Source organism: Panthera pardus, unplaced genomic scaffold, assembly GCF_024362965.1.
Source record: "Panthera pardus isolate Hobbes unplaced genomic scaffold, ASM2436296v1 HiC_scaffold_27, whole genome shotgun sequence".
NCBI lineage: Eukaryota > Metazoa > Chordata > Mammalia > Carnivora > Felidae > Panthera > Panthera pardus.
The window spans coordinates 3,294,502-3,309,794 of NW_026526843.1; the positions used below are offsets into that span (position 1 = coordinate 3,294,502).

Consider the following 15,293-nt stretch of genomic DNA (forward strand, 5'->3'; position numbering starts at 1 on the left):
TCCATTCCAAATGATGCCAGAGCATGGTTACTTTACTAGTTGCTGCTGCATCATCTAAAACGGCAGAAGGCACTGTCTACTCTCTAGGTCTTCCATGCTTCAGCCCGGGAGGAGCAGAGGGTTTCTTACTCATCTGGCAGCAGCACCTGGAATTTCAAGTGTTTCAATTAAAACTTCATGAAATGTGGAATCAAAAGCTTTGTTAAAGACCAAAGTTAGGTGATCTCTCTTAAGCCTTTTAGCCACTGGTTCCCTAATCCTATCAAAAGAGGAATCAGGCTGGCCTGCCAGGCTCATTCTTTAACCCTCAATGTTTCAATGGGCAGCAGCTATACAATTCCTGAGGCAATGTTGTAAACGGTCAATAAAAGCTTGAAGTCCAGTCAGCTAAAAGTCAATCAAGTTTCAGTAAAATGACTGCTAAGATCCTAACAAAATGTCTGTACATTATTGGTTTTAAAGTATCCCTAGGCTAATGTTTTCAGCCCACATAACAAATACCATTTCTTCAGCAATCAGACTCCACTTGGCACACCTCCATTAAATGTCTTCTGGGATTTGTCAAACATTTTTCCTTTACATCACCTGAGTAACTAAGTGAAGGAATGAAAACTCACTTCTGTATCTTAAGTCAACTGTTCACTGCATCATATCCATGTTCTATTAAATCCCTATCATGATTAGAAAGAACTAAGGAAACAAACGTCAATACATAGCAATGTATTAAATACATAACAATGTATTAAAAAACATTCAGATGAGGCCAAGACTATTTTCAAAGAAGACTAGATTTTTATACAATTTACAAATGAAGAGGTTTCTTGCACCTGAGTGGTCCCAGGGTCAAATGTGAGTAGTGTACTGTTAGAAAAACTTTTCTTGGTATTTCCTTCTGCAATATTATACTGACCAAAACAAGCTCTATGGGGGATGGAATGGCATAGTGGATACAGCATGTGTTTCGATCAGGGCTAAAACCCAAAGCTGTGTCTTTTACTAGCTGGCAATTCATGTAATCTCCCTTACTCTTAGTTTCATAATGTGTAAAAATGGAGTGATAACATTTGTACAGGGTTGTTGCAAAGATTAACAAGATAAAAAATATATATTTAAAGTTATGATTATCTTATTCTAAATGAATTAAAAAAAAACAACCTTTTTCAGCTTGTAAACTCTTCTAACGAGGATCTTCCCCCCAAAACTCTTCCCAACCCACAACTGTATCCCTGGTGCCTATCACCATGCCTGGCAAATAGTGAGTGTTGAATTAATGAATTAATACTCCACAGGGAGGGGTAGGTGACTCATTCCATTAACCTATGTAAAGACGTGATAGCTGATAATCAAGAATTAATGCCACAACTTAGAAGTTATGATGCTGATTATATCAACATTACTTAAAATAATTAGAATTCAAATACATCTCCATCATTGGAGAACTATACTGCAAGAAGGTGAAAGTTTGATCAAAAGGAATGCTCAGGGATTAGGAGGTTCTGATTAATGATGGTTAATCAGAAATTTTTTTCCTTATTTTGTTTTGCATTTGATAATTTTACAGAATAATATATTAGTCCATTTCCCTGCCTTATTAAGTAGATGACTGAAGATCTTACAGAACTTCAGAGCCATAATCTATAAAAGGAAGCTAATAACAGTGCCTAACTCATAGGATTGTTAAAAGGATTAAAATGAAATTATGTATGTAGAAGATTCTGCATTACATCTGGCATATAGCAGATACTCAATAAATATTAACTGCCACTACCATAATTTTGAATTTCTATTTCTATTCCATTTCAATTTCTAGATTGTTGATGTGCAATGTGCGGAGACTGGTCTGAATTTGCTCTGATTCAAGGATAGACCTTTTTTCCTCATTGAATCTTTTCATTGTTGGCTTTACCTTTTTCTAGAAGTTGGAGTCCAGGAAAAGAATCTGCTAAATTAAAAGTATTCAGTCATAGATATTTGACTATAATTGTTTTACTGTTTATTTAGTCCCAGATGATAATTTTAGGGATTTAGGTATTTTGTTACTCTTCCTAGCATACAGACTTTTGTTTGGCACTAAATAAAACTGAGATTTCAAGTACTTTCTCTGTGTCCACCTCATATATGATCCAGATTATGGGGCAATCCTGATAATTTAAGCACAACATCACAGGCCTGTTTCTTATAGAAAAGGGTCTCATATCAAGGTGAGAAAGACATGCCACTCAGTAAGTTGATTGATTGAATATGCATCCACATTTTATATTCTCTGGGACCCCATACAGTCTCCAAAGATTTGTAGTGTTGAGAACAAGGGCTATATAGATAGCAAAATCCTATGACACCAGTGCTTTCTAGCCACTTTTATTGTATTTTTTTTATTCATCCTCTAAGACAACACAAAATAAAGCCAATAAATCAGTAAATCAATAGGTACTTAGAAGATCTTTTCTGTGTCATGTATATGTGATCCATGCTGAATGCTATTGTAAGTAAAATAGCTCCATTAAAACTATTTAAATTCTAAAAAGAAAACTACCACTTTAATTTCAAGGATTCTTCCTGCAGAAATTATGATTTAAATGTAAAATATAAGGAATTACCATATTGTAATTCTCACCAAAACTATAGAATTTATCTTTAAATCTCTTATGGAAGCTAGTTCTACTAATTTCCCACTCTACATGATGAAATCATTAGATTAAAAAGATATTAGGAAAATGTTAGACTAGGGGGGAAACTTTTGCGGTTATTTAGTTCATTCTTTTATGCAACACAGGAATCTTATCTATAGAGCCTAAATCCAGGGGGTACTTCTTGGCCTGGGGACCATTCCTTGCTGTGCTCCCAGAGATTCACCTTGCTTTGCTGGCCTTTTCAAAAACTCCTGCCTCCTCTATTTTGAGGGTTCCTTTTTCATCTCCCCCAATCTGCCGACGAAGTAGGATGCATTTTATTCAACTATTAACTTGCTTATTGTCCCTAAAATGAGTTCATGGCACATCTAACTTTGTAAGCGTCCTATTGATAGTCACTGCAAGAAAAATAGACGAGGGAGTCATGAACAGTTTAACAGAGCAATGTTAGACATTTTCTAAAGTCTTAGATAGTTCTCATTGTCCTTGCCCTTTTATTCCTGAGGATAAACGTAATAAAACTTTGAACTTTGCTCATTCATGTCTCCTCCCATCTTGTCCCCTCACTGCCTAACCCCACAAAATATACAGTTTGTCTAAAGGGAAGCACAAATTGATAAAAAATAAAGGAAAACATAATAAACATGAGTGTTACAGATTTTTGCTATTGTTGTAGTTTATGATCACAATTAAGTCCATGTGGTAACGTAATCTCATATAAAACCAGGTTGACTGGTTTAGAGAGCTGACCAGCTGTTACTTCATGTCACGTCAAAATACAGATTATCTGACTTCATAACACGCGCTTTCGAAAGTATTGGGGGAAGGGTGGGGGTGGGGTCCTTGGAGAATGACATTTCTCACCCAATGGAGCCAGCAAATTAAACATCTCGGAATGAAGTGTGTTTCTCAGTGAGTTCACAGGCAATGATGTCTGCCATACAGATGCAAATGATTCCTGGGCTTTGAGGGGAGCACTGAAGAATTTTCCTGACTCTTGTGAAAGAAGATCAATGATCTCTTTGTGCCCAGCTGCTGTTAGAGTTACTGTCACAATTCACTTTACAGAGCTTTCCACTATCAGGTCAAATTAGGACTAACCTTCATGATGCAATCTAACACTTTTAATGATTGCTCCAGGTTATGGTACGGAAATATGACCATGTGGGTCCCTGCCACTTCTTATTTGCAGCTGCGGGCCATAGACTTAAGGTGGTACAATCTTAGCAAAAAGGAAACACAATTATACTCTGGATTAATTCCCTTTGAAAGAAAATGGTTAGCTACTGAGAAATCTGGTAAATTCAATTCAAGGCAGCAATGTCCAGACAGACATTTAGATTGAAAAAATAGAGTGTCCGTTTTTGGCAAAAGTAACATTATAGCTAATTTGTGTATGAAACAAATTTCTGTAACCTGAATCCTATTTTCCAGCTGACTTCAGTGTGAAATCAGGGGAAGTAGAAGGTCTCCAAATTAGTTTTTACTTCAAAACTTTTGGAGAAACAAGGGGTTATTAGGATAATGGTTAGGACCTTAATGTGCTGGTAGGTGCTTTTGTAGGATTTATCTATCCCTGGGAGCTTCTCGTCCTTCCTCAGCATAGGCCTGAAAACCTCTGACTCCATATTTTCAGCTGTCGCTACGGAGTTGCTCCACTTGCTACTTCTGGGGGAATGTTCGCAATGTCTAACAGACCTGGGCTGCGGTATCGCTTCGTGTCCACAGTGGCTAGCAGCCAAAACAAATGAACATTTCTTAGTTCCAGGTCTTAGCTCATGTCAAACAAATGAAACCTACTCTGTCAATTTCATGAGTTCACTATTCTGTATAACTGGTTTAGCTGAAACAACAGTAATTGTAAAAGATTAATAGGGGAGGGGCGCCTGGATGGCGCAGTCGGTTGGGCGTCCGACTTCAGCCAGGTCACGATCTCGCAGTCCGTGAGTTCGAGCCCCGCGTCAGGCTCTGGGCTGATGGCTCAGAGCCTGGAGCCTGTTTCTGATTCTGTGTCTCCCTCTCTCTCGGCCCCTCCCCCGTTCATGCTCTGTCTCTCTCTGTCCCAAAAATAAATAAATGTTGAAAAAAAAAATTAAAAAAAAAAAAAAGATTAATAGGGGAGCGAAGGTAACAGGGAAAGTGATGACAAAGAAAAAGGCCAAAAGCCTTTTCTACTAAGGAGCTTGCTTGAATGGTGGTGAACATAAAAGCTTCCAGGGAAAAATTTACCTTCATGTCACTCTTTCAAGGTGTGATACAGGTGACAGGCAGATTTTTATTGATAGTGATCCTTCAGCAACTTTTTAGTGATTCCCTAAACTACTGGTCAGGCATTCAAGGCCTTCAAAATAAGGCCCCACCCATTCTGAGCACTGTCTTTCACTATGCTTCAGCTTGTACTCTACCCTAACACTTTTTGAACTTTCATGTGCACACATGTTCCCAGGGGATCTTGTTAAAAATGCAGATTCTGATTTAATAAGTCTGGGTTGTGATCTGCTTTGCTGACAAGTCCCAGATGATGCTGATGCTGCTGGTGTGGGGAATCACACTTTGAGTAGAAAAGACTGACACTCTAGCAAAATGGGACTACCTGGTGTTCAATGAATCACTCCAGTAATTTCCTTGTCTCCACACCTTTAGCTCACATTGCTCCATCACCAACTTCTTGAATTCCAACTTTCAAAATACTCTACTATCCTTCTCTTAGGGTTTATCTCAGATGTTATTTCCTTCATGATGCCTTTCCTTATCCACTTCCACCCAACTGATGACACACGTAGCAATGGAACAGGGCTACCAGGGGATCAACCATTCATTGGCTGTTAAGAATGTGTTCTGTTTTTACAAACATTATCTTCTTATTTTCTTTTCTAATTATTCCCATTTTACAACAAAGAAAGGGAATCTTACAGAATTTAGGTAAATTTCCCAAGGTCATGCAGCTAATAAACAATACAGCAAGGAACTTGGGCTTTTTTACAATTCTAAAACACTGTTCTGGTTCCCCTCAGATTCTCATCTGCATTTTTCATATGCCTTTTAGAGCATGCCTTGTGCTATAGTTCTCTGAGTATTTCTCTCATCCTTCCTTATCTCCTGCCTTACTCACTGACACTAAGTTGTAAACTCCTTTACTACACACTTTACCTCCCAGTAATTTTATTTAATTTTTTTAATGTTTATTTATTTTTGAGAGACAGAGATACAGACTGTGAGCGGGGGAGGGGCAGAGAGAGAGAAGGAGATGCAGAATCCGAAGCAGGCTCCAGGCTCTGAGCTGTCAGCACACAGCCCGATGCGGGGCTTGAACTCACAAACTGTGAGATCATGACCTGAGCTGAAGTCAGATGTTCCACTAACTGAGCCACCCAGGTGTCCCATCCCAGTCATTTTAAAAATCTCTTCCTCCAAGATGCCTGGCATGATGCCTTGTACAATGTTACAAACACTCCAGACATGTGTATGGATCTGAACTCTGCTACAACTTAGGTACAATAGTTGTGTTTCCCACCCCAGATGCTAACCAACCTGCTGCTGGGGCTGTCATGAAGGGAAGTATGATTTGGGTTCCTTCAGCATTCTTGGTATCCCCTCTAATCCAGGATCCCTGAAGACTCTTTGGGGAGTGCTGGTAGATGGTCATACACTCTGCCCCCAACCTTGATTGTGCATAACTTCATTCTCCAATGAAAAAGGCAGCACTGTCCTTCCCTGGACTAAGACTCCTATATGAGAAAATACTATAAAAGAAACTCCATATATGGATCTTTTCTTAATAGTTCTATGGATACTGGGTTATAGATCCCTGCTTTACAAACTGCAGTCAAGAAGAGGCAATCCCTAGAGATGTACTGTCCAACACAGTAGCCATCAGCCACAGTAGCCATACAGCTGTTAAAATCTAAGTTTAAATAAACTAGATGAAATGAAATGAAAGGAAAAGTTCACTTCTTCAACATCACTAAGCCACATTTCAGGTGCTCAACAGCCATATGCGCCTAGTGGCTACTGTATCAGTAAGCACAGTACAGACTCTTTCCATCACCCCCCAAATTTTATTGGACAGTGCTGCTCTACAATAAGACCTGGATTCAAACCCACATCTGCTACTTACTAGGTGTACCATTTACAAGAGGTATAAATAAGCCACTTGATTTCTCTGGGATTGTTTCTGCACTGTAAAGTGGGAAGGATAATGCCCCTTCTTATAGGGAAGTGAGGAAAGTTCGATGAGAGAATGTGTATTTAGGATCTACCACATATTACACACTAAATAAGTGTATAGTTCCTTTCTAGTCTAATCGAGGGTTCCTATGAATTTGCCTCAAAAGCAGAATAAGAAAATTCAAGTGGTGTGGCTCTTAAGGCCCTGAGGCTACATCCTATTTACGGCTTAGAGGATGTTAGCTTTGCATTCATGTTATAACCCTCTTTTTCTTTCAGATAATACACAACCATCAGGGTAAAACATTAATAAATAATGCTGGGAATAGTCAGTGATGGCTCTCTGCTTGTGCTATTTTTAGGAGAGGAGACCATATTTGTCACCTTGAACTTTCCAACATGAAAGAACCACACTTTACCCTTACAACTGAAATGCTTCCTCCCAAAGCTTTAGTCAGTGCTCAGTTTCAGCTGGCTGCTTTATTGTTAGAAAACTACTAACAGTGACACTAGAGCTGGAATGGAAAAGGACCATTTCTCTCCAAACCCGTATTTTCCTATGCTCAGAATGTTACCTGTGTTTTTCCTGTGGGGCTGACATCTCCCAGGCCTAGTAAAGGTGAATTATTTCAGAAAAGTCTGAACTAAATCTGTTAAGGTGCTTGAGTTCTGTGAGCAGGAAGGCAAAATATATATTTCCAACTTCAAGAAGAAGAATGCTTCAGGATTCTTTTCTCCCATACAATTTAAGGCTTGGGAAACACAGCAAAATCACATTCCTCAATCAAAACAAAGTTCAAAAAAATGTTGATTTGATAGAACAGTTCAAAGTGACAGATGGTAGATGGGTGATTTATCATTTTCCTTAGGATAAAGTCTGACAGTCTTCAGAGGAACGGAGAAGAAAAAGTCTTATTTTCCTGTAGTTTATCCCTGAGAACAGTTACAGCAACTACCCTTCTCTCCACATGTTTAAGGGTGGGGGATTAGAAAGATGGTGATTGATCAGTGCCTACTTTGAGCTGGCTCTAGGCCATGCTGCGATTCCTGTTGACCAATTTTCCACTTGAGTGACAGGAAAAGGGTAGGTTCCTAACACACTGACCATTAGGTTATCTGTTTAATACTTGCCTGAGAATGTGCCCAGAGGCACTGTATTACGGGTGTCTCTGTCTAAATAAAATAAATAATTGCAGATTTCAGAGCCTGAGGACAGAGAGTTGTTCTGGTATTGAAACTGGAGTCTATCTTGTCAGATCTGTAATGAGGTCTTCCCTTCAGGCAGATTGATTTCATAAAGCTGAGGTAATTATCAAAAGCAAGCACAGTTCTCCCTGCAGAAAGCACTCTGCTGGTTTTGAAAACTAGCTAGTCAACTGGATCTGGTCAGGAGCCTTGGCTGAGCCAGCCCTTTGCGTAGTAACAGTTACTACACAGAGTACACCAGTTTGTTCTAATAGATTCTTAAGATGCCAGTAAATACATTGTAAACAAGGTTCAACAAAATAATTTCTCATGCTGTAAGTGAGTGAAAATTGAAGTAGCAGTCAGATAAATCTGCGTTCCAGTGTAGGATGCTTTGAAGGAGAGAGTGAGAGCTGGAACTCCTTTGGTCTTTGCAGAGTTAATTTTATCAATTAGTGCCAGAAGGATATTGGTATCCTTTCAGACTGATGCCCTGCACGAATAGCATTTGTATTTTTGTTTTCCCCAAATTGTACACACTAATTTCACTAGATTTCCTTTCTTCGTTTCATTCAGTCTTCATTAACTATTTACCCAATTGCTGCACTACAATTTTAATTGCCTTATAATTAACCAATGATGAGTTTGTGATTTAGAAGTCCCTAAAGATAGAACTACATAAATACAGTAAATCCTCATTTACATGTTTGAAAGATTTATCCTTCGTCCTTCCCCCCACCCCATTAATTTTGCTATACTGTATCACTAATGTTTTGGAGTTATGCTTTCTGCATTCCCCATATTTGATCCCCATTTGGACTAGTTTTTCAAGAATGTATGATAAACAACCCTGCATTAACTGTGAAATTAAACACACAGGAGAAAACAGGTTTCTGTAATATATTAATACATCCTTTGTAGATCCATACCTCCACTATAAAAATTCCACCTGAGGAGTATCAATACAGGGTGTCACCAAGAGATAAACTCCTTTAGAGATGTCCCTGGGCTGCAGTCAAACCTACTACTTGGAAGAAAGCTAGAATCTAGTCTTTGAGAAGATGACATGACTATAAAGGAAAAAAGCCTTCAAAAAAAAAAAAAAGAACTAATTTGTGTTTGAAACAAGTCTTACTGTTGTTGTATAAAAGAATAAGTAGGATCTTGGGGCTCTTCGGTGGCTCAGTCGGTTACAGTGTGGAGCCTGCTTGTGATTCTCTCACTCTATCCCTCCTCTACTCGCGCTCTCTCTCTCTCTCTCAAACATAAATAAATAAACATTAAAAAATAATAACTAGGATCTTCATTTTGCTCCAGCCTGGAGTCTGAGGTGTTCAGTATGTATTGGAATGGCTGAATCTATAAAATAATATTGACAGATAGTCTCTCTTCTTATTCATCTAATTCATTGAAACATTTCTGTGGGGCTGGCAATATGCTAGGCCCCAGCATTTCAGGACTTGATAAGACAGTTTCTTTCCTCAAAAAGATCACAACTAGAAAGGAAGGCAGATAAGTACACAGAAAATCTGGCCTAAAGTACTGCATCAACTTCATTTCTTGCTATTTCACTTCCCACAAGTACCCTTTGCTTCATTCATACCAAACTTTTCAAATTCCTCAAATATGCTAGGCCTTTTCATGTCTGTGCTTCTTTTTTCTTAAAAAAGAATTATTTTATTGTGGTAATAACACAGCATAAAATCTACATTGTTAAACTTTTAAGTGTACAGTACTGTATTGTTAACTACAGGCATGATTTTGTATGGCAGATCTCTAGAATTTATTAATCTTGCATAATTCAAACTTTATGCCCATTGACTAGCAATTTTCCATTTCTCCTCCCCTCAGCCACTGGTAACCACCACCATTCTACTCTCTGATTCTATGAGTTTGACTATTTTAGATACCCCATATAAAGTGGAATCATGCAAGATTTGTCCTTCTGTGACTGGCTTATTTCACTTAGCATAATGTCTTTAAGGTTCATCTATGTTCTTACATACTACAGGATTTCCTTTTTTAAGGCTGAATAATATCCCATTGTACATACATACTACTTTTTTTTTTTTTAAATCCATTCATCTGTCAGACATTTAGGTTATTTCCACACTTTTGCTATTGTGCATAGTGCTACAATGAATAGTGGTGCTAATATTTTTTTGAGATTCTGATTTCAATTCCTTGGGATAAATAACCAGAAGTGAGCTTGCTGGATCATATAGTTCTAGTTCCAATTTTTTCAGGAACATCCATATGTTTCCATAGCAGCTCTACCATTTTGCATTCCTAGCAACAATGTACAAGAGTTTCAATTAGCCCACATCCTCACCAACACTTATTATTTTTTATTAATAGCCATCTTCACAGGTGTGAGGTGATATCCATTGTAGTTTTGATTTGCATTTCTCTCATGATTAGTGACATGAAGCATCTTTTCATATGTTGGCCATTTATGCATCTCTGCAGACATGTCTATTCAAGTCTTTAGCCTGTTTTTTAATTGGGTTATTAAGGTTGTTTGTTTTTTTTTTCCATTGAGTTGTAGGAGTTCTTCGTGTATTCTGGAAATTAAGTCCTTATGTTTTCTCTCGTTCAGTAGGTTGCCTTTCACTCTGTTGATTGTTTCCTTTGCTGTGTGTTTTCTTTTTAGTATGATGTGGTACCACCTGTCTATTTTTGCTTTCATTGCCTGTGATTTTGGTGTCATTACATGAAATCACAGCCAAGACCAATATCATAAAGCTTTTCCTTATGTTTTATTCTAGGAATTTTATTTTTTATTTTTATTTATTTGGGGGGGCACAGGGAGAGGGAGAGAAAGAATCTTAAGTATACTCCATGCCCAGTGTAAAGACTGATCTCACAACTGTGAGATCATGACCTGAACTGATATCCAGGGTTGGATGCTTAACCAACTGAGCCACTCAGGCACCCCTCTTCTACGAATTTTAGTTTAAAATTTTATATTTAAATGTTTAATCCATTTTGAGTTGATTTTTTTGTACGTGTAAAATATGGGTCTAAATTCATTCTTTTGCATGTGGATATCAGTTTTCTTGACACCATTTACTGAAGAGACTATGTTTTCCCCATTGCAGATTCTTTGCATCCTTGCTGATGATCGATTGATAGTATATGCTGGATTTGTTTCTGGGCTCCCTGTTTGGTGCTCAGTGCATACCATTCCCTCTGCTTAAATTACAATTTTCCCTTTATCTCCACCTGGAGAGCTCTTATTCATCCTTCAAAACGTTGATCAAATCTTTAGTGAAAAGTTTCTTAATCCCCAAAAGCTCGCTCCACAGGAATACACAGAGCCTTTTTATCAGAGCACTTATTGCAGGACCTTGGGGTTCATTCTGGATATTTGTGGGGTTGTATGTATTCTGGGTGGAAGGCTGTCAACATTTGATCTGTGCCTAAGCTTACAGTTATGGCAGAATGCAGGATGCACTGGTGAGAACTCACCAGAGACAGAGAGACCAGTTAGAACACCAGGGTGATACGGTGGAGAGATGATGGTAATTATTACTTCAGACAGTGGCAATGCATGGTAAAAATGAATGGATTTCAGAGATATTCATGAAGTGGAATCCTCTGGATTTGGTGTCTAATTAGATCTGGGAGTTGAGGGGATGAGAAGAGTCTGAGATGACTCCATTTTAAAGCTCTTAAGTCACAGTCTTGAAAATCATGCAAGGTTTGTGGGCTTCAGTATGAGAAAAAGCACAATCCAAGCCTATCCTATGCTGAATATAAAACCACTTCCAATCTCTGTTTACCGTGACATAAAGGCTGCCAGGAAACACCAGCAAATGGCTTATACTTGACCTTTACTATGTATTCTTAATAAAGCCTGTCAAAAGATATCAATTCATCCAGAGAAATATAAAGCAGAATAGTGTATGAGGCAGGATAACATACTACTGGGCTAAGAAGAGAGAAAAACATTTTAATAATAGCTCTCAGACTTGGTTTATTTTGTCTACAGTATTCACAGACAACGTGTGTTTGCAGGTCAGGAACACTTCATAAATTCCTTCCATTCCTCCCTTCATATTTCTTTCTTTTCTCCTCCTCCCAAATAACTCCTCAAAATGGTCTTATTAGAAAATCTTGCATTTTAATAGCAGTTGTCTTTTGGTTATTATAGTATGTTGGATTAAGCTGATGTTTCTCCTTTAACAATACTCAAAGAAAGCTTGGAAAAATTAATGCTTCGTAGTTTTTCTTTCTGCCAAAGAATATAGCAATGTAATTGTCTGCTGGAGAAGAAGCACTCTAATCATCTTTAACTTTAAAGTAAATTCATTTCAGAAAGATGCTTTGAGACAAACAACTGACAGAGCAAATCAGGGCTCCTAGGAGATTGGGAAGTGATGGATTGCCTTGAAGAGAGGGCTACAGCCGAATTCAATTCCATGATCGTTCTCAACTTAAGAGTTTCTCTGCAACAAAATAGCACTGCATGGAAGTTAAAAGTCCTGTTACATCATGAGATAATAGATCTTAAACACTGCACAGATTCTTAACACCTAAAATTCTACGCACCCCAGAGGCAGCAAGTGGACAACCCATTCTGATTAAACAATAGAGGAGTCAGTTGTACCAGGTGAAGTCAAAGTGTGAAAGCATTGTAACTTTCTAAAACTGCTGCTAGGAAGAATCCAGGACTGGAACACACCTAAACATCGTCTAGATCCAACTGACATCCATGGGATCTTGGAATGGGTTTCAAAAGCCACAGTGTTACTTTGATTTAGAAGATCATTCCAGCTTTTATTTCCTCCCTAACTGAATCCATTTCCATCTTCCATTATGTTCTTTTTGTTGTTAGTATTTCTGAGCCCCTTCCCCACAGGTTTGGGAAATGCATTCTTTGAAGACAGATTTGGACTGGTAAATTTACAGCCTTGGTAAAATTATAGGCTCAGATTTTCCTGGAAGTTGGGCACTTGCCTAGGATGATGGTGGAAGGAAGAACTGGAATAGCAATGAGCTAAGGCCATGAATACCTGACCAGGCAGTCTAGCCTACTGGGCAGATGCCAAGTATGACCATATAGTCAGAGTACAGTAAACCAATTATATTTAAGAGTCCTCACTTTGTGCTCCTAAAAGACAATTGTTTTCTCTGATACACATGTGACCCAAATCTGGTTTGCCACAAAGTGAACAGTGCCAAAAGAAGTGCCATATTCTTTTGTTTTTCACTAACTACTTTCTGCTTCCATCAAGTCCCCAAACTCACAGATTTGTTAGGAGTGCATCTCATTTCTGGCTACATATTAAAATTACCTGGGGGAACTTTTAAAAAATACCAATGCGTGAGCCCCACCCCCTATAAATCTGAGTTAATTGGTTTGGGTGGGGCCTTGGGATCTAGTTTTTAAAAGATGCCAGGTGATTATAATGTGCATCCAGGACTGAGAGCCATTGCTCTAAATGGAGCAAATGAATACACTGACCAAAGTGTTTTTTTAAGTTAAAATCAGGTAACACTTAGAGGGTAAGTTCATTTACTCATTACCTATAATATTCAGGGAACTGTATTGGTTGTGTGCTATAAATAGGTTAGATCTAAATTTCTCCAATTTATAATGCTTCCATGGAAAAGGTGGAAAGAAAGATTAGAAGGGTTGCTGGAAAAAACAAAAAGAAACTGAAGTCTTGGAGGAATTTGGGGCAAAGTATATTTACAGGATTATGTTCATTTCCTTGCTCCAGGAGATACCAGCTAGAATACTTCAGAATTATTGTGTCTCTTTTCCTGTCTCCCAAGAAAGATTCCAAACTGCCTTGGGGATAGGCTTCAAACCTTACAACCTTTGGGACTACAGGCCAGTCACCCCTGCCCTCAAGTAGATCATTCATTTACTCCACTACATGTACAATGTCATGAAGAATGTTGGGAAACACTGTGTCTAAACTACAACTATTTTTAATAAAATCAGGCTGCAGTGTGGTTTGCTTATGCCATCTGTAACCTCAGTGATTCTTCAGTGATTCCACTGAACTTTAAGAAGGATCTGGTAAAGGGGCGCATGGGTGGCTCAGTAGGTTAAACATCCAACTTCAGCTCAGGTCTTGATCTCACGGTTTGTGAGTTCAAGCCCCACGTCGGACTCTGTGCTGACAGCTCAGAGCCTGGAGCCTGCTTCAGATTATCTGTCTTTCTCTCTCTCTCTGCACCTCCCCCAGTTGTGCTTGCTCTCTCTCCCTCTCTCTCTCAAAAATAAATAAAAATCAAAAAAACAAAAACAAAACTTAAAAAAAGAAGGATCTGGTAAAATGTGAAAAGTGCTATGGAGGCAGTTAAGTATAGTGGAAGAACTGGACACAAAGGCACAGACTATATGGTGTCTGTTCTTCCAACAACTCAGTTGGGAAATGGGCAAGTATTTCTTGGTCAATGTTTCCTCATCTGAAAAATGAGAATAGAACCGTGTGATCTGCAAGCTCTGAGTTTAAGGTAAAACAACAAGAAAAGTGTAGCTAGAACACATTAATAAAAATTTGATATAAAACTCAGTAATGGGTAGCAAATGAGACAGGAGAATGCCTAGAAGAATGCCTTCCTAGTACCACCAACTCAAAACTTACTTTGAAGTCAATAAATGACTTAACAGTAATACAGTTAAGGCACCCTGAAAAAAAAACAAAGCATTTCCAACACTGCTCCAAAAAAAATCTTCTTAAGAATTTTTCTAATTATAAACAAGAAGTTGTAAGGAAGTACAGAAAGGTTTTTTGTTTTTTGTTTTTTGTTTTTTTTTTAAATAAGATGTTTTGGGGCACCTGGGTGGCTCAGTTGGTTAAGTGGCTGACTCTTGATTTCAGCTCAGGTTATGATCTCACGGTTCCTGAGATGGAGCCCTGTGTCAGGCTCTGCACTGACAGTGTGGAGCTTGCTTGGGATTCTCTCTCTCCCTTTCTTTCTGTCCCTCCCCCCCGCCCCAAAAATAAATACATAAAAGTTAAAAAAAATAATATGTTTGAATACCAATACATCTTCTAAGTAACTTGCTATCAATTAATATTATTTAGAGCACGTGTGTTACAAAACTCAGTAAGAATCTAATGCTGAAATGATAAAAGCATGTCCAGCATGTTAGGAATAAATTATCCTAATTGACCAAAGCTTTGCTCACATATGACATTTCAAAATATAGTGATGTAATGACAAAAATTCCTGTCTCTCTCTGCCAAAGTTATAGTGATTGCTATTAAATCCAAGCATGGTATTTGTGTACACAGAAGAGCAGGCAACAATTACAATCTAGAGATAGTTTAAATTTAATCTTTTTTT

At 38.2% G+C, this 15,293-nt stretch overlaps 1 protein-coding gene across 10 annotated transcripts in view; it reads right to left on the reverse strand.

Annotated features, from left to right (window-relative positions):
- The window catches only part of ENOX2 (ecto-NOX disulfide-thiol exchanger 2), a 259,494-nt gene that overhangs the window by 156,561 nt on the left and 87,640 nt on the right, over positions 1-15,293 (reverse strand). The gene's annotated exons all lie outside the window — the stretch shown is intronic.